The sequence below is a fragment of the Balaenoptera borealis genome (assembly GCF_965194805.1).
Source record: "Balaenoptera borealis genome assembly, chromosome: 1".
In the NCBI taxonomy this organism is placed as follows: Eukaryota; Metazoa; Chordata; class Mammalia; order Artiodactyla; family Balaenopteridae; genus Balaenoptera; species Balaenoptera borealis.
Window position 1 is genome coordinate 3,182,098 of NC_138860.1, and position 20,134 is coordinate 3,202,231.

Here is a 20,134-nt window from a genome sequence, read left to right on the forward strand (position 1 = left end):
TGCCTGAACCCACCGCCTCCCCCATCCATGGAAAAAAAACTGTCTTCCATGAAACCAGTCCCTGGTGCCAAAAATGTTGGAGACTGCTGATCTAATTGACCCAGCACCATTAGTTGAAGACACCACTGTCCTTAAATGAAGACATTTCTTGGCAATTGAAGTTTATAATGAATCAACTCTCCAGTCTGTGTCTGGTTTCTCTTGTCTGTTTTATTGGTCTGTTTGATACTTCTTGTCCCAATACCACAGTGCCTCTCATGCTACTACTTTGTAAGTCTTGATATCTGGTAGAACAAGCTAACTCCCCTTGTGTTCATTCCTGCAACCCGGATAAGCTGAGGGTACTCATTTCACTGTTTGTCCCATTGTGATCTGCCCTTCTGAGAACCAAAGACCACAGCACGCTGAGAAGGGACAGGATCTTTCTCCCATCCATGTTCTTGCTGGATGTCCTGTACCAGGACCACACGTCGTCCTTGACAAATCCCCTAATTGTGATGAGTCCCTTTTTCCAGGACTTACTCACAGCCTTGCCCACAGATCTTCCCAGGAAGGTTCTTGTAAACTCTCAGAGGATATAAAGACCAGCCATGACCTGGAGCTTTTCTGCGTGCCCTCTTTTGGGAATCTTGGGCTTGTGCTCGCCAGTTGATTTTTATATTCATCACCTTTCACTTAATTTTTTAATTTTTAAAATTTTTATTGAGACATAATTGACATATAACATTATATAAGTTTCAGGTGTACAACATAATGATTCAATATTTGTATATGTTGCAAAATACTCACCACAATAAGTCTAGCTGACACCTGTCACCATACATAGTTACAAAATTTTTTCTTTCTTATGATGAGAACTTTTAAGACTCTCTTAGCAGCTTTCAAATATGCAATACAGTACTATGAACTATAGTCACCATGCTGTACACTACTTCCCCAGGATTTATTTATTTTAAAACCGGAAGTTTGTACTTTTTGACCACCTTCACCCATTGTTCCCACCTCCCATGCCCCACCTCTGGCAACAATCCATCTGGTTCTCTGTATCTATGAGCTCATTTTTTTCTTTTTTTTCAAGATTTCACATATAAGTCAGATCATATAGTATTTGTCTTTTTCTGTCTGACTTATTTCACTTAGCATAATGCCCTCCAAGTCCATCTATGTTGTACAAAAGGCAGGATTTCCTTCTTTTTTATGACCAAATACTATTCCATTGTGTGTGTATATATATATATATATGTACACCACATTTTCTTTATCCATTTAACCATCAGTGGACACTTAGGTTGTTTCCATATCTTGGCTATTGTAAATGATACTGCAATGAACATAAGGTGCAGATATCTTTCGAGTTAGTGTTTTCTGTTTCTTCAGTTAAATAAATACCCAGAAGTGGAATTACTGGATCAGGTGTTAGTTCTATTTTTAATTTTTTGAGGAAACTCCATACTGTTTCCTATAGTGACTACACCAATTTACATTCCCACCAACCTTTCACTTTAATTATGATATAAATATTAATCAGTACAATAATAAAATATTACATTAATAATTAATATTAATCCTCTGGCACTTTCGGCCTGCCTTGTGCATGGGCAGAGAAGCCCTTCACGGTTGGAGGAATGCCCTCAGGCATGGAGACATTGGTACCGATGGCTAGAGGTCAGTGAGCACACACAGAGGACCAAGGAATATGACAATATCTGTGACACTGTGCATGCTTTAAAGGTCATTTAATACCCTTCTTTTTAATTTATAAAATGATGCTGTTCTCCAACAATATTTTTTCCTAAGTATAGTAATGTCTTCTTGAATTATGTATTTTTTTTGTATTTTTTTTCTATTTGTCTTATTCTCTATTGGTGGCACCAGTTATGTATAATTCATCTTTTCTGTCTATCTTTTGTATTTACTAATTTCTCTCCATTCCTTTAAAGCTATTTGTTCATTTCCATTTATTTTGCCCACTTTTTACAAAGTTTCTGTGCTTCTTGTCCTGTACCATGCTGTATGCAGTGCATATTTGTCTATTTTTGTTTCCATCATGGTTTTTATTTACATAATGGGCTCTTTCCTTCCAACTTTTCCTGAACTCTAGTTGCTCATCTTTTATTTTCTTTCTGTGTCTTATCTGAACTTGCTTTAGCTCTTGTTTTAAAGAATTATTATTATTATTAATTTAGAGAAGTACATTCAGTCCTAATTTTTATCAGCTACATGGCAGCATTTTTCTGGTGAACTTTCTTTTTCCACCATTTGTTTGTTTGCTTTTCTGTTCCTTTCCTTCTTTTTTTCTCCCCTTATATTATCTGTATACAGATCCTGTGCTTGTTCTATTATTATTATTATTACTACTACTACTACTACTACTACTACTACTACTACTACTACTACTAATCTTTTTTTTTTTTTTCATTTTTTAACAGCTTTATTGTGGTATAATTGTCATATACAAATCAAATATACAATTTGATCTTTTTACATATGTATATTCTTGTGAAACAATTACCACAATCAAGGTAATGAATATATTCATGTCTCTTTCTCACCTCTCCCACCACTCCTTATCCCCATGCAACCATTGATCTGATTTCTATTATTTTTTATTAGTTTATATTTCCTAGTTTTATATAAATGGAATGACACTTATGTAATTTCTTTCTGGGTTCTTTCACTCAGATAATTATTTTGAGATTCATCCATGTTGAATTATTTTGAGTTACTTCTTTGTGGTTGCTTTGAGGATTACAATATGCATTTTTTTTAAAGGAATTCCTTTCTTTTTATTTATTTATTTATTTATTTATTTATTTATATTTATTTATTTTTGGCTGTGTTGGGTCTTCGTTTCTGTGCGAGGGCTTTCTCTAGTTGCAGCAAGCGGGGGCCACTCTTCATCGCGGTGCGCGGGCCTCTCACTATCGCGGCCACTACTACTAATCTTGAACTGAGATGAGTTCTTTCTGGACCAGCTCTTAGTAGGTTTATGGGGAACGGTCCAGGGTGGTTTCCTATGCGAACAGTACTCTCTCTGGCTCTTAGGAAATTTCCTCATGGCACCAGTTTATGTGGTTGAGTGAGTTCTTTTAAAATTATTCTTCCCCCTGGAAGGGGACCAGCAGTCACATGATTGCTGTCTACCCAGAGCCCCTCTCCTCATGCCTCGCCTCCTGGCAGATGACTTTCAGCAAAGACCAAGCATCTGTGTGTTCCCATGCAGCCCACGCTCTGCTCCTCCGCTTTGCCAGACGTGATCCTAGGGAGGTCCCCATCCAATTCCCCCAAATTCTCACTCAGGGAGAGGACTTGGAATCACTCCACAGCCTTGTTCACCACCTTGAGAGCCACTCTCTGTAGGCTTTCTCCAGCCACAGATGTCTTGTTCTGGTGTATCCCATGGACCTGTTAGATCCTTGCAGTCTTTTCCTCCAGTGGAAATTACATCTCACTTGCTTATTTTTGTTGTTGTTTTAGAGTGATTAGTGAGGAAAGAAGGGAGCATAAATGTCTTTTTCCGGCTCTCTTAAAGACAGAAGTTGGTAGTTTATTGGAGGATAAACTACGTATCTTGCACCTCTGCTTCTCACAGATATTTTGTCTCTGCTCCAGGGAAGCACTGTCCAGTGCAGCTGGTGTGGGGATGCTCTACATCTGTGCTGTCCAATATCACAGCCACATGTGGCCACTGGACACTTGAAATGTGGCTGGTGTGGCTTAGGAATTGAATTTTTAATTTCATTTAGGTTAATCTATTTAATATCACATTGAATCAGCCAAACTCTAGTTCTTTAGGTTTCCCTAGAAGAATGTGCTTTTAGGAGGTGTATATCTTTGCAGGTTTTATTTCTGTCTTCTGCCTGGTACCTCCCTGCCCCGAGACAAAGAAAACATTTGGGAACTGCTTGAAGGTAAAAGGGAAAATGCCAGAAAAAAAAGAACAGGGGCTAATACCTCAGAAATCTTATCCTTCATCAACTGGAGTCCAATTTTCCTCCTTAGATGGAGCCAGAGGCCAAGGATTCTTTGGAAACCCCTAGCAGCTGGATAGATGCCCAGCCCCTTTTAGCCTCAGCTGTCACTTCTGGTACCTAAGGCAATTGCTAGTGCAGCATTTTTCTGTGGAATGTATAATCAGCTAGGAAGAAAACCGCTCCTGGCTGGGTGCTAGGTCTAACGGGGCACGACGACAGGGGAGACAAGACGTGAGGTCGAGTGTGGTCTTACTCCCAGGGGGTGAATGACCACAAAATCTCCATGTACTGGTCTCTGCTCACATCACCAGGGGCTTCTTGCAACTTCCCTTTGTCCTCTGCGGTCTGGCCTCCTCTCCGACCCCGAGGATGTGCCATGTCCCTGCTCTGCTGGCCACAGGACTTTTGCACATTTTTTTTCCCCCACGTCTAAAATCCTCACCACCCTTGGCCATCTTTCACTTTTCACGTCTACCCATTCTTCAGACTGTGAATATTTTCCCCAGAAAGTCCTCTTGACTCCTTAGTCCAGGGCAGTCATATCTTGATGAGTAAAGTGGTTTAGATATCTGCCCAGGAAGCTTACCGTATTTTAGAACAGGAGCCACAGAGGGGAACACACCTGCAACTCCTCCAGGAACTCGTGATCCTGTTACCGAGTCCAAGCTCCTAGAACTCGCTGCATATTAGGCGAATAAATCAAGAGATGAGTTGCTGGGTCAAGGAACAATGACTTTATTCAGAAAGCCAGCAGGCAGAGAAGACCGTGGACTAGTGTCCCAAAGAACCATCTCCCGGAGTTAGACTTCAGGCTTCTTTTATTCTAAAAGGGGGGGGGGGGCTAAAGTCCTGGTTCTGGCCAGACTCAGAGGGGACGTGTTAATTTCTTTCTTCCTGCAGCCATTCACAGGTGGCCCTGGTCAGGAGGTTTCCTGTGAGCTAAACGAAGTTATTTTAGCTGAACACTCATTACCTGGGAGGTAGGTTTCCCAGAAATGGGCCATTATGTATAATTTAAGCTTATAGGCAATATCCCTTTAGTGATTGACTTGTAATGGAATACAAAGTTTCTTCCCTATTAGAATACTCTTGGGTTGTGGTGTTCCCACCCTCTGTCTCTAAGATAGATAGATGTTTGGTGTTTATCATTTTGGGGATGCTTGAAGAACAGATTCTGATTTCAGAAAGGCCATCCAGGAGCCTAGGATGAAACTTAAACTATTACTCTGCTGTAAACATTATACAAATCCTCCTCTCATGCCTCAGTAAAATATTCGCCAGGTGATTTGCAACTGCACTTGTAGACTCTTTAGTCATAATTTAAAAAAATAAATAAGTATTCCATTCTTGGAACTCACAAGACAGGGACACTTTTTTAGACTTAGGTATTTTCTAGAAATGCAGGGTGGAATAATAAAGAATCCTGGTGCAATTTTATTGAAGGGTGGGAAAGGCAGTGCTTTTACCTAATGAATAAAGTTACTTCCCAGTTTGCTACAAAGTATGTTCATTGTTCTCTACCAGTGTAGTCCTTTGCTGTTCCGGAGACAGGGCTGGATTGTGGGCGAACAGAAAGAGGAGCAGAAAAATAAGAAGAAAAAAGAAAATAAGAGAGTCTGATTGGGTTATGGTAGAATGAAGTCCCTGGGACTATTTTTCTGAAAGCAAGAAAGCTTATAAAACCAATTTCTCCCTTTCAAAAATGACACTGATTATGCTGAGTCAGGCGGATGCTAGGTTAATATCTAAGCCACTTTGTTCTGTTGTCTGGGAGGCTCATAGAATGATTCACCAACAAAGGTAACTTCCCAACCAAATAACCTGACTTCTTTGAGTTTCCCAATATATCTGGAGTGAGTTGCTCATTAGCAATTACTAGTGTGAAAGGCCACTAACAGTTACTTCCTAATTGGAGTTAACTCAGGCCAGATCAGGAAGGGGTAGCTGGCATAGTAGACTATTTCCAAACGATGCGAGTCGAAGTAAGTGTAATTTTATTTTTTAAGACTCCGTTTAATTTTAGCTTTATAAATGCACTAACGTTTTTTCTCTTTTAAACTCTTTATGTTGGAATACAGTTGATTAACAATGTTGTGTAATGCAGTAAAATTGCTTAAACTTTGGTTATACGATAATTTATGTTAGTTTACCAGGAACAGAACCGTAAAAAGATCCAGAAGGCCAATAACATCAACTCATAATGCTGTAATTTTCAACTTCTTCATGTCGCTGGTGACACAGAAGGAAGCAGGATGAGCAAGGGGTACGTGTGGGAACTTGATCTGAGATTTCTCTGAGATGACCAATATAAGTTGGTCATGTAATTGTTCCAAAATAGCTCCAAAAAAGTGAAATTCAGATGAAGTCATTATGCAGGCTTTACAGCCTTCAGAGAGTCTGGGCCTGAGGCTAAGAAAATAAAAATGGGGCTTCCCTGGTGGCGCAGTGGTTGAGAATCTGCCTGCCAATGCAGGGGACACGGGTTCGAGCCCTGGTCTGGGAAGATCCCACATGCCGCGGAGCAACTAGGCCCGTGAGCCACAACTACTGAGCCTGCGCGTCTGCAGCCTGTGCTCTGCAACAAGAGAGGCCGCGATAGTGAGAGGCCCGCGCACCGCGATGAAGAGTGGCCCCCGCTCGCCGCAACTAGAGAAAGCCCTCGCACAGAAACGAAGACCCCACACAGCCAAAAATAAATAAATAAATAAATTAATTAATTAAAAAAAAAAAAGAAAGAAAATAAAAATGGACCTTATTTGTATGGAACCAACAAATGAATTAATTAGCTCCTTAAAAAGCTCTAAAAGTGTCATGTTTAAGTAGCCTTGCTCAGTTTGAGTTGGAGAGGGTGTTTTGTGAGTCAATCACAATCAGCGTCCAGTGAAGGTGGAGAGCTTGTATCATATACATGGAATTTCTTTGTATTTTTTCCCCTTCATCTGACATACATTCTTAAGTAAAGGACACATATTCCTGTAGCTAAATGTGTGTGTATTTTTAAAATAAATTTATTTATTTATTTATTTTTGGCTGTGTTGCTGTGCGCGGGCTTTCTCTAGTTGTGGCGAGCAGGGGCTACTCTTCTTTGTGGTGCACGGGCTTCTCATTGCGGTGGCTTCTCTTGTTGTGGAGCACAGGCTCTAGGCGCATGGACTTCAGTAGTTGTGGCACATGGGTATAGTTGCTCCGCGGCATGTGGGATCTTCCCAGACCAGGGCTCGAACCCATGTGCCCTTTGTTGGCATGCGGATTCTCAACCACTGCGCCACCAGGGAAGTCCAAATGTGTGTGTGTTTTTTTAGTTTTTATTTTTTGGCTAATGGGTGGTCCCTCTTGTTTGACAGCTTTGGCAGAGAGGAGATAGAAGAGGAAAGAATTTTTTAAAAATTTATTAAAAAAAAAAATTTATTTTATCGAAGTATAGTTGATTCACAATGTTGTGTTAATTTCTGCTGTACAGCAAAGTGATTCAGTTTTACACACATATACATTCTTTTTCATATTCTTTTCTATTATAGTTTATCACAAGATATTGAATATAGTTCCCTGTGCTATACAGTAGAACCTTGTTGTTCATCCATTCTATATATACTAGCTTGCATCTGCTAATCCCAAACTCCCACTCCCTCACTCCTTGAATCCCTCCACCTCAGCAACCACAAATCTGTTCTCTATGTCTGTGAGTCTGTTTCTGCTTTTTAGATAAGTTCATTTGTGTCATATTTTAGATTCCACATATAAGTGATATCATATGATATTTGTCTTCCTCTTTCTGACTTACTTCACTTTGTATGATAATCTCTATTTGCATCCATGTTGCTGTAAATGGCATTATTTCATTCTTTTTTATGGCTGAGTAATATTCCATTGTATATGTGTACCACATCTTCTTTATCTGTTCCTCTATCGATGGACATTTAGGTTGTTTCCATGTCTTGGCTATTGTGAATAGTGCTGCTATGAACACAGAAGTGCATGTACCTTTTGAATTATGGTTTTGTCTGGATATATGCCCAGGGGTGGGATTGCTGGATCATATAGTAGTTCTGTTTTTAGTTTTTTGAGGAACCTCCATACTGTTCTCCATAGTGGCTGCACCAATGTACATTCCCACCAACAGTAATAGGTGGGTTCCCTTCTCTCCACACCCTCTCCAGCATTTGTTATTTGTAGACTTTTGGATGATGGTCATTCTGACCAGAGTGAGGTGATACCTCATTGTAGTTTTGATTGGCATTTCTCTAATAATTAGTGATGTTGAGCATCTTTTCATGTGCCTGTTGGCCATCTGTATTTAGAGACTTGATGTTGGTTATCTCAAAGTGTTGGGTGAAAACTCAGAAACTCACAGAAGGGGTCTCCAAGAGACTCTTGGTCTCCTCCAGAAATATGAATTATTTATGGTCAGGAGCTCAACATCATTAACATGTGTCAATAAGGCAACATTACACACAATACAGGATTCTTTTCGTTTTGATTGTGCATTTTGCTACAACAGCAGATAATGATACTCAAAGTAATGAACCTTAAACTATGAAGATTTTGTTCTTATGTTGAACTAAATGTACATTAAGTCTAATATATATTTAGTAAAATTTATAAACACCATTGTAACACCTTATAAATCAGCATAGATTGAAAGCTATGTGCGTCCTACCATAGAATTTGAGAGGCTGGCTGGATTCAGATGACCCTAGCTTTCTCTCAGGCCCAGGGAAGGTAAGCTTTTGCCTGAGAACACACAGCTAGGAAAGATTCATACCTCTTCACCTCCTCAGTTTGGAAATAAATGTTTTTAATTAGAATATAAAATTTTCCTCCTTTGGATAAGAAATGAAATGAGATAATTTCTATAATTCTTTCAAAATCTAATAAGATCATGAACATTTTACCCAGTCCAATTTCATTGTGTAACTTCGTCTTCATAATCAAGAAATTTCTCCAAATAACCTGTTCTGTTTCATCCTGACTTCTATCATTACTATCACTCAGGTATACCCCAATTTTTTTTTTTTTTTGGTAAAATTTTTACGTTACTCTTTCACAATGGGGGTTACTTTGACCTCAACCACTTTTTAATAATTTAAGGTATGAGTTCTTTTCTTAATCCAGCCTTAAAAGGTATGGATTCTTTCTGTCATCTTACAAATCTCCTGAGAGCCTCTGCTTTTGAGCAGATCTCATGAGCCCCTTTTCTTCTCTCCCACCTTAATCTGTAGGTTTTTCTAGGTGCTGGAGCATGGGAAGCAGAGGAAATAGCCCAGACAGCGATGGACAGAGAGGAGGGGTGAGCTAACAGGAAAGGGAGCTGGAGAATGAGGGTTGGGGGAGGAGCTAAGGCTTTTCCAGGAAAGGAGTTAGGGAGACTCACTTGTTGATTCAGCATCTCTGGTTCCTTAAAAGAAGCCAAGTGTGTAACCTTTGCTTTTATGGAGTCAGGAAAGAAAGCTTTGCTTCTCAGCAAAACTAGTCCCTGCCTCTCCCCACCCCTGTCCTTTTAAAAGTAAACAAAGCTTCCTAGTCCACAGAATTAAAAGGCTGAACACACTTGGAAAAGCTCACATCTTGGTGTAATGGGATATGGGCAGGGAGGTAAATATGGGTGTCAGAACTTTTCTGGTTTGATGGGGGCAGGCTCTCTGGGGACAGAAAACTCCAGTTTCCCTGAAGTGCAGGGACTGGGACAGAAGAGGTAAGACAGAGCCATTCAAGGCAAATTTCCTTGTTTTATGATTTGCTTGTGGCTGTTCCAGTTGTCTTCATCTGTGTACAGACAAAGCTGCGTGCAAAAGTTCCACAGCTTGTGCCCTTACTACATACCCACACCTACATGAGAACCACGGACCATTTTGTAACACTCCTGGCATTCTGCAGCAGTTCAAAATGTACCTTTGCATTTTTTACCTTCCTTTCTCAAAACATAATCTTCCCCAGCTCTACCAAACACATTTAAATCATGAGAGGACAGATGACCTAAAAAGTCATTTACCCTTGCTAAGATTTCACTTGGAAGACTCCTCTTGATTCTTTATTTTTCTAGATTGACCAAGAGACAGCCCACTGTCGGGATAGAAATTTGCAGCATCATTTGGGTCAAAATAGCACAGTTGTGGACCCACAGTTTAAGAGGCTGTATGTCTTCATCTAGTTAACAAACTGTCTCTTGTTCTTTATAAGATGTAACCCTACCCAAGAGTTTCTGGCCAGTGTTAGGATCAGACCATGGGTGTAACTTTTGCACCTGATGAGGGGTCCTCTCCATAGTGCAGGAGGTGTAAAACGATACCTATTTCTTCTAAAACAGTCGGGGTGGGGAGGGAGGCTCAAGTATTCCTCTCATACCACCACTCATTTATTTCCCCTGAGAAGCATGCAAAAAAACACTCAGAAACTTTTTATGCTACAAATGATGTACAAGCATTCTAGCTGTTTGATTGTTGGTTTATAGAATGTAATTGACAGAATGGTATGAGGTTCAGAGAGTCTGACTGTGTCACCTGAAACCAGGAGACGATGAACATCCTGGTTTGTGGTATGAATCTTCTAGCCAGAAACGGCAGTGTGTACAATGAGATACCACCTCACACCGGTCAGAATGGCCATCATTAAAAAAGTCTACAAATTCTCAGGAGGGAATGAGACTAGACATCTAGGAAGGTGATACGATAGGACTGGTAAATGGGAGAAAATGTTGTCATCTGGCAAACAGAATTAGGATTGAAATATGTTCATTTGAACTGAAAATTTAAAAGAAATTTTGACCTCATTGAGGACATTTTGATAGTGTCATGGTGAGTGGAATTAAGATTGTTTGGTATAAAATTTTAAAAAAGTCTACAAATAAAAAATGCTGGAGAGGGTGTGGAGAAAAAGAACCCTCCTACACTGTTGGTGGGAATATAAGCTGGTGAAGCCACTATGGAACACAGTAGAGAAGTTCCTCAAAAAACTATAAATAGAGTTACCATATGATCCAGCAACCCCACTCCTGGGCATATATCTGGACAAAACCATAATTCAAAAGGTACATGCACTTCTGTGTTCATAGCAGCACTATTCACAATAGCCAAGACATGGAAACAACCTAAATGTCTGTGGACAGATGAATGGACAAAGAAGATGTGGTACACATATACAATGGAATACTACTTGGCCATAAGAAAGAATGAAATAATGCCATTTGCAGCAACATAGTTGGACTTAGAGATTATCATGGTAAGTGAAGTAATCAGACAAAGACAAATGTCATATAATATCACTTATATGTGGAATCTAAAATATGATGTAAATGAACCTATCTATGAAGCAGAAACAGACTCACAGAGATAGAGAACAGACTTGTGGTTGCCAAGGAGTGGGGGTGAGGGAGGGAAGGATTGGGAGTTTGGGATTAGCAGATGCAAACTAGTATGTACAGAATGGATAAGCAACAAGGTGCTACTGTATAGCGCAGGGAACTATATTCGACATCCTGTGATAGACCATAATGGAAAAGAATATAAAAAAGAATGTATGTATACGTATAGCAGAAATTAACACAACATTGTAAATCAACTATACTTCAATTATAAAAAAAAAAAGAAGAAATGGCAGTGTGGTACCTAAGGAAAACAGCAGAGAAAGAAACTGCTTCCATGTTTCTGTTATAACTCTCCTTGCTTGGTTTCTGCTGAAGAATGACATTTTGACATTCCTCAGGAAATTCACACCACTGAGATTTTTGTGTTTTTTGTTCTTTTTTAAATTTGTAATTGCTTAGGATGTGCACACATTAGAAAGGGCGGGCCCCTGTTTCCCAAACGTAGTGCATCCTTGGCAGCCGGTCAGCACACCGAGGCTGCTGTGGTATCACAATCACGTCCTGCTTTCAACAGCTTCCTCTTCTCTTTCGCGGAATTGGAAATGAACTCAACTGGGATACTTCAGTCACAGCAAGCGGGAAGTAGTAAATTAAGGAAAACACCATGAGGATAATGAATTTGTTGCAGTGTGGTCAGCCTCGCTGAGGGCAACAGTTCTGGAGAGAGCTAACTTATGGAGCACCTAATGCCACAACTCTGTGGTTAACTTGGCCTTTGTGATTTAATTTAAAACTTTTACCTTTTTATTTTGAAATAATTTTAGACTTAGAAGAATGTTGCAAAAATGGAACGAGGAGTTCCCATATGCCCTTCCCCCAGCTTCTCCCAATGTTAACGTTACCTGAGCCTGATACAATGATCAAAATCGGGGAATTCATGCGGATTTAATTCCACTCAGTCGCCTTCAGATCTTAGTTAAATTTGCTAATTGTGATCTTTTTCAGGCCCAGGATCCAGTCCAGGATTACAGCTTACATTTAATGGTTGGAAAATAACTTTTAAAGTTTGCTGTACCACCTACATATTTAATTTTAATTTTAAATTTTAAACAATTAGGAAGCTTAAGTATAATGATGTCATAATGACAGTAAAAATGTCCAAGCCTGTTGATTGTGAATTCAAATAACTGCCCTGATGTGCTTATTCCAGATAGAATGGAAAACAAAAAGTCATCTCCCCGAGCACATTTACTTCTCACCCATTTTAAATGGGAAGTGCTAGTATAGTCTTGGGAGCATTTTGCCAGGCCAGCACTTCCCGTGGTCAACTGGGTCGGAAGCCAAATTAGAATTGCCTCCTATTTTTAAATCATTTTGATGAGTTCTAATATTATTACCTGACTCCTATCTTCATCCAAAAGTAGCCTTGGGTTTATCCCTCCAAAAACCTTTTAACCCCTTTTGCTTTGACATATCAACTGTTCAAATTCTCAGCCTGTATCAGTGTAGTTGGAGTTTTGGGGTACCAGTTGTGTGAATAACACTGGACTAACTAATATTCTGAGAAGTAGATTGGTTCCAGCCACAAAGAGCTGAACTCTCATAGGAAAGGGAGAATATATTCAGCTAAAAATTAATTAGGTTGTATGTATTAGAGTGCTTCCGAGAAACAGAACCAACAGGATGTGTATATATATATACACACACACAGTCACATATATACACATATACTCTCTCTATAAATAAATATGTATACTCTCTCTCTACACACACACACTATATATACTCTTTATATATATGTGTGTATATATATACATATATATATATATATATAGAGAGAGAGAGAGAGAGAGAGGGAGAAAGAGAGATTTATTATAAGGGATTGGCTCACATTACTATGGAAGCTGCAAAGTCCCAAAGACCTGCAGTCAGCAGGCTGGAGACCAGGAAAGTCGACGTTTTAGAGGTTAAAGGCCAAAAAAGACCTATGTCGAGCTCAATTGTCAGGCAGGAGGATTTCCCTCTTTCTCAGCCTTTCGTTCTGTTCAGGATGAGAGTGTGGACTGTGTACCCGCCCACATGAGGGGGGGGCCACGTGCTTGGAGCCTCCCTCCGGCCTCCCACCCGGGAGCCTCCATCCTGCCTCCTCACCCGGGAGCCTCCATCCTGCCTCCTCACCCGGGAGCCTCCATCCTGCCTCCCACCCGGGAGCCTCCATCCTGCTTCTTCACCTGGGAGCCTCCATCCTGCCTCCTCACCCGGGAGCCTCCATCCTGCCTCCTCACCCGGGAGCCTCCATCCTTCCTCCCACCCGGGAGCCTCCATCCTGCCTCCTCACCCGGGAGCCTCCATCCTGCCTCCTCACCCGGGAGCCTCCATCCTGCCTCCCACCTGGGAGCCTCCATCCTGCCTCCTGCTCTGTCGCTGGTCGTCTTCTCTGCCATGGTAGTGGGGGAACAACCACTAGTGACATTCATATAGTGCCTTTCCTGCAGCTCCTGCTACTGGGAGTCAGGGTAGTGATGTGACCAAGGGAAAGTCACTTAGTGGCCCTTGGTTCCTATTTTTTTGAAAAATGAGGGGATTGGAGGAGATGATTTCCCAGATTTCTTCCAGTTTTCTAACTCTATGATTCTTCTTCTCTCATTCTTCTTCTTGCCTCTTCTGCATTTGATTCATTCTCCTACCTGCTTTGGGTTCCACTGAAAAACTGTCTTCCTAAGAATAGATCCTGGCCATTGGTGAAGCTCATCCTTCTTCCCCCAGAGTGAGTGGGCCAGTCAGGGTGTCAGAGATGGACCCCCGCCAGGTCCTCCCTGATGACACCAGCTTTGCTTTTTTAAGGTCCATCTCTTGCCAGGTGTGTAGGGTTTGATTAACCACTAAAGAGGTTCTTTTTGGGAGGGGTTTCTGAAGTTTTTCTGGAACTTAGGGGTTTTACGAGATTAATCTCTAGAAAGATATAGTTTTTACTATAATGACAATAACACACAAAATACTTTTCAAAGCATTTTTTTTTCATGTATTTTATCTCACTTTACAAAATGAAAAGTTACTGTAGAAAAAAGAAAGGAAGGAGGAACATGGTAAATTTTGTACACAAGTGCAAGGTGGCATTCTTCTCAAGCTCGCATGGAGAAATTTTAAAGCAATGAGTGTGACCCTCTTACTCCCTGAAATGGTTAACTTGGACCACGAACTGGATGCAACTGAATTTTTAAAACGTCTGTAAAATTTAAAAAGTGACATGTATAACATTTTAAGATCTTATTTACGATTTATGACCTACTTTTTTCATCACGTTAGCACAATTTAAATTTTTCTTTAAGACTAGCTTGATAAACGCACACAAAGAGAAATAAGCTTGATTGATAAAAGTCAGAGAGTCTGTCTTCTGGGGTAAGCACATAAGAGTTGACAAAAGGATCTTGACTGTTCAGGATCATTTAAAACCAATGAATTAAAAATCAGGAGGTCGGGGAGAGCCATACAGAGATGATAAGGCTCTCTGTATTTGTCTTAACAAAGGAAGCATTAAACCAGGGTGATTTTCCCCTTCGTTCTTTCTCCCCCACCAGGGAGGAATGTGAAACTCAATTTTACCCTTGGTTGAGAAGGTGCTAATTTGTCTGACAAGTTGTTGGAATCTGAGGATGCTCAGGGTATCCTTGACGTCTCAAACCTTCATGCTGAGTGAAGCATGCTTTAAATGTGTCAGTGTTTGGGAGGTTTTCTGTATCTCATTAGGTAAGAACAATATAAACCACATGAATGCAAATGGGGCAGGAACCTGTCTCCTCACAGTGGGACAAACTTCAAAGTGTTCTAACCAAGGCAATTTTTGAATCACCCTCATTCAACTAAATATTTTATCCGAAATTAACTCTATTCTTTCATATCCTAGAGGACTTGAGTGAACTTTTTCTCCATTTGCTGCCTATTTCTTGCGAGGTGTGATCTTCAAATCCTTCCCTTTATTGATTGCAGTATAAGCAAGTATTTATCAAGAAGGTTCCTAAGAGGGAGAGCCATGTAAACATGAAAACGTTAATTCCTTTTCTTTTTAATTGTGTATTTATTGATTTTTTCCCTATACTTTCTAAAGCCAAGAATTAGCTGTATGAATGACCTTTGCATGTTAACTAAATCCTAGCTGGTAAACTGCTGCGTTATTAAGAGACAAGTCCTACTGTAGAAAAAGACTGTTTCCTAGCACACAATTCACCCTAAGTTGCATGGTTGATAGTAATAGCTAACACTTCACTCTTACTATGAGCTCGGCATTTTTCTAGGTGCTTTTACTTATACTAACTCAGGTAATCCTCACAATAACCCTGTGAGATGGGAATTATTATTTCAGCTTTACAGAAGCTGAAAAGTGATGACAAAAATAGCGTAGCTGTAAAGCAATGGAGCCAAATTCAGCCTCAGACTTTCTGGTTTCAGAGTCCAGCCCCTAACTCCTATGCTGTGCTGTTTTTTCTCATGCATGGACCCTCATCTAGAAGTGATAAAGGATGCTGGTTAGGACTGCTGTGGTGTGGCCCAGGGAAGAATACCACTGTAGTCGATAAAACCTCCCTTGGGATCTGCTTGTAGCTGAATTTTCTAAAAGACAAAATTGTAATCAATTTTCAATATTTGCAATAACATTTAACATTTACTTGCTCTTTTTTTTGGACCAGCGTTATATATTATATAAAGAGTGAGCTCTTGAAGCATTCCTTCTAAAATAAGAGCTATTACTTACTGAGTCCTTACTATGTGTGAGATATTTTATATTCATTTCATTTCATCTTCGTGATAACTTTGTTATGTGGGTTTTGTTATTCACATTTTGCATAGAGGAATATGAGATTCAGGGAGGTTAAATAATATGCCCAAGGTTACATGAAATGCTGGTTGTTTCCCAATATTTACTCTTTCCAACTTCATCAGTAATAAACCCTCCTGATTACTAACTGGCTATAAGAATACCTGGAATAATGATTACTTTTCAAGCATTCCTTGCATTTAGATGTTACCATGGGATTATGTTCTGGCCAATGAGGTGTTAACAAATGTGTGTGACTTCAGAGAAGTGTCTCAGAAGACTGTATCTCTGACACCTCCCCCCGATACTTTCTTCTTTCCTCTGGCAGGAACATAGATACAATGGCTGGTGCTCCAACAGCCTTCTTAGATTGTGAGTAGACAACCATTACTAAGAACTGAAAAGCCCTGACTGTATAGATTCTACAGTACAGAACATGATATCAGCTTTGGACCACCTACTTCTGGAATTCTTTTGAATGAAAGAGAAATATAAACTTTTATAGTGTTTAAGCCACTATTGCTTGCATATTTCTACCTGCAATTGTACATAACCCTGATCAATATACTCTATATCCAGTATATCCTTGCTTCTCAAATTGTCACATGCATTCAGATCACCTGGAGGTCTTATTAAAGTGTAGATTCTGACTCAGTAGGTCTGAGGTGGGATCTGAGAATTTGCATTTCTGTTAAGCTCCCAGGTGATGCTGAAACTGCTTGCTGGTCCATGAACCACACTTGGAAGAGCAAGGTAGAAAGAACTGGTATCAGAATTAGTTCCTAGGGCTTTTGGATATCAAAGTCCATGCTTTTTCATTTATGTCTAGCAATCTCCCTTAGCATTTTCACTTTTGTAATTTCTCCTTATACCCAGAATATCATCATAATAGTTTAAACATGTTAATGCTTCAATAACTTGTTTCCTTAGCAACTTTAGGATAAAATGTAGGCTCTCCATGTAAAATATAATTGTTTGATTCAGGTGAGGTTGACATGGAGTGAAACTAAAGGGACGGTGGCAGGGTTCATTTGCTACTTTCAATTTATTTCATGATTGAGTTGAATATACAGTTAACTGTCTTATGATCGATTTTTGAAGAAGACTAAATGTCATATGAGTTAACAGGAATAATACAATTATATTATGAGAATCTGATAAATAATACAATCATATTATGTAAATCATCATTATTGGCTAAATCAGTGATACTCATCCTTGTAAATTAGACTGCTGAGGAATAGATTGTAAATTAGACTCTGCTGAGGAATATCTAGAACTTCTTTTGCCTAGGCTGGAACCAGACCCCTAGAACTGAATCTCTGGGGGCGGGTCCCAGGCATCAATGCTTTTCAGAGCTCTCCAGGGGATTTCAATGTATAATCAAGTTTACAAACCACTGGCCTAAGTGAATGTTTTCATACAAAACGCCATACCTATTTCAAAAACCCTTCAACCATTAAAATAAATATCAAATGTCAAATTATTTTTCTGGAGTTTCTTTTGTCTGAATCAAGAGTTACAACATAATTGCTTGAATATCTTCATACCTGGAGTGTATATTTACTTTGGAAGTATTAGAAGTCATTTGTTAAGGGGTAGTCAGTCATTAAGTTCAAGTGATCCTATGTAATCATCTAAAAGAGTCGATATAAATCAGGACCATCTCCTCATATTTTAATGATTATTCAAACCACATATTCCTGAAAAATCGACAGTCATTCCACACACGCAGAGCACGTTTTTATGTACATGTACAAGATGTGCTCCTTTTGCCCCTCCAGGCACCCCCATCACATCCTCTCACTGCTGACTTATTTGGACAGCACCTGTGGTACCCATGCCCTAGGGTTCCCGGTTGGCTCAGGCCAGTGGGCAGTCCCATCTACCCACCGCCAGATCTAAAGAGTGGGAAGGAAAGAAAGCATTTATTCCCTTGGTTCCCTTCAAGGTTTCCTCAGACTGGCTGTTGCCCTCCACTGAAGGTCACTGCTGCCTTCAAGGTCACCTCCTCTATGGGCTGTCTCACATTTTGGGTCCTCAGTTCTCCCTCTCGTGCCTGTAAGCTGAGCCAGGGAAAGATTCTGGGACTGTTGGTCTCAGTTTCCGGCACTGTCCCTACTGCTGACTTGACACTGTGCTCACAGCTTTATAATAGGCTCCATGAAAACAAAGCCTCCAAACAATCATCGCATTTGGACTGTGCCTTTGGTTTCCTGTTGGGACCCTGACTGATACAGTGCCTGATAAGAACAAGGTGAGAAAATCTGCCCTGAGATCACACCAGTGACAGAGATAGCAGCTGGGAGGCACTGAGCTGCCACTCCACTATAACTCACATCAGAATCCAGGTCAAATGTGGAAAATGGGTGTAATCATTTTCTAAAAGCATGTTCATCTCTGTTTGTACAGGTGGATTACAAGTTGAATTCTGTAATCTGTTTACCTTTGTGTGATTTAAGAGCACCAATTCAAGGATACCACGAGGATCAAAATCTACCTAGATGGCTTTATTTTTATTTTATTTTTTATTTTAAAAAAAATTCTATAGTGCTTTACAATTTTCAAAAGTTTCACACATGTGATTTCATATAAGCATGGCCTTTACTTATTATTGCTTTCTGTATGGTTCACTCTGGAGTACTTACTGTTCTCAGTATTTGCCCTGTTTTTCTACATTTATGTCTTAGCTCATCCTCTTATTTCTTCTTAGAATTCAAGGTCTAGATCAAATGCCATCTCTGCCGTGAGGTTTTCCCTGATTTTTCTCAACTGAAGGAAAACATGTTCTTTTATGAAATCGACCCCATTATCTACATGTATTGTGGCTTTTTCCACTTTACCTTGTGTCTCACATCCACACCTTGATAGCTGGCTGTCCTTGACAAGTCAGCTATACTCTCCTGTGTTTTGTTTTTCTTACCTGTAAAATGGGGATAACAATACTGCCTGCCTTGGTGAGTTGTGACGTTTGTGTCAGGAAAGGAAGGTAAAGCATTTCAAGCAGTGTCTGGCATGTAACAAACAATGCATGTTAGCTAGTTTATTATAATTGTACCCTTGTGATAAAACTGCATGGGCACACACTGTTGTTATTCTGGGGAATACTTCAGGGACAATGAGAGATTCACCTTTGTATTCCCAGCACCGAGCAACCAGATCAGGCACAGAGTTGGTGGCAGGGTGGTAGTTGCTTAGTTCATTCATTCATTCATTTAATGAAAAGGAGGCAATCGGGTACAGAGACATATTTCCTGGGTTAAAAGTCTGGTTTCCGACACTTAATGCTTGTGTGATTGGGAGCAAACACTTAATCCCACTGTACCTCAGCCTTCTTATCTATGAAGTGGAGATAATAGTACAACTCTTCCTTGTAGGATTATTGAGGTTTAAATGACATAATTATGTTAATCACTTAGCACCATGCCTAGAATATTGCAAGCATTCAATAAGTAGTAGTATTACTAAAGGAATCACAAGATTAGAAAGCAAGTGGCCCAGGGAGAAGATCACACATGAAGCAGAAGTGCTGTGGCTTAATGATTATTGTATGAAATGTTTAATACATTGAAAAAAGTACAGTGAAAAAGCGTACTCCTGACAGATAAGGAAAGCATTTTGAGGTTGAGAGTTATGCCAGGACAGGGTATCCTTGTATAAAGCTGCTCTAGTGATGTGAAAAAGATTCATATAGTCTATCTCTCGCCAAAGGGTATGTCAAATATGAGATTTACGCTTCCTGAGTGTTCTGGAGTGTGATACATGCCATTTATTTGTGTGTCAGTAACTCCGTAATCATCGCTACGGAGGACCCATCCACTTCTCGCTGACCTCCCCTATCGGCTCTGTACATTCTTCATTACATACCAGACGTGTACTCTGATGTATGGCCAAAAATCCAGGTGAAGCAGAGTGGAGGGCTGGAAGAGACAAGGGACTGCACCCTGCGGTGAGTCAGTCTAATTACACCCAAACCTAACTAATGGAGGGGTCAGTACGGTCGGAGAAGGGAGAGGAATGTGGCTTGTCTTTCTGCCTCTCTTTTTC

At 40.1% G+C, this 20,134-nt stretch overlaps 1 long non-coding RNA gene across 4 annotated transcripts in view; it reads left to right on the plus strand.

Annotated features, from left to right (window-relative positions):
* The first annotated feature begins 1,231 nt into the window (after nucleotides 1-1,231).
* LOC309630580 overlaps nucleotides 1,232-20,134 on the plus strand; it is a 107,073-nt gene continuing 88,170 nt past the window's right edge. For 3 of the 4 annotated variants that reach the window (XR_014245767.1, XR_014245768.1, XR_014245769.1), the window contains exons 1-2: nucleotides 1,232-5,956; nucleotides 19,872-20,036. This is a non-coding gene — a long non-coding RNA (uncharacterized lncRNA). Of the gene's footprint in view, nucleotides 5,957-7,135; nucleotides 9,262-19,871; nucleotides 20,037-20,134 lie in introns of those variants that run through there. The other variant, XR_014245770.1, reaches the window with a different exon arrangement.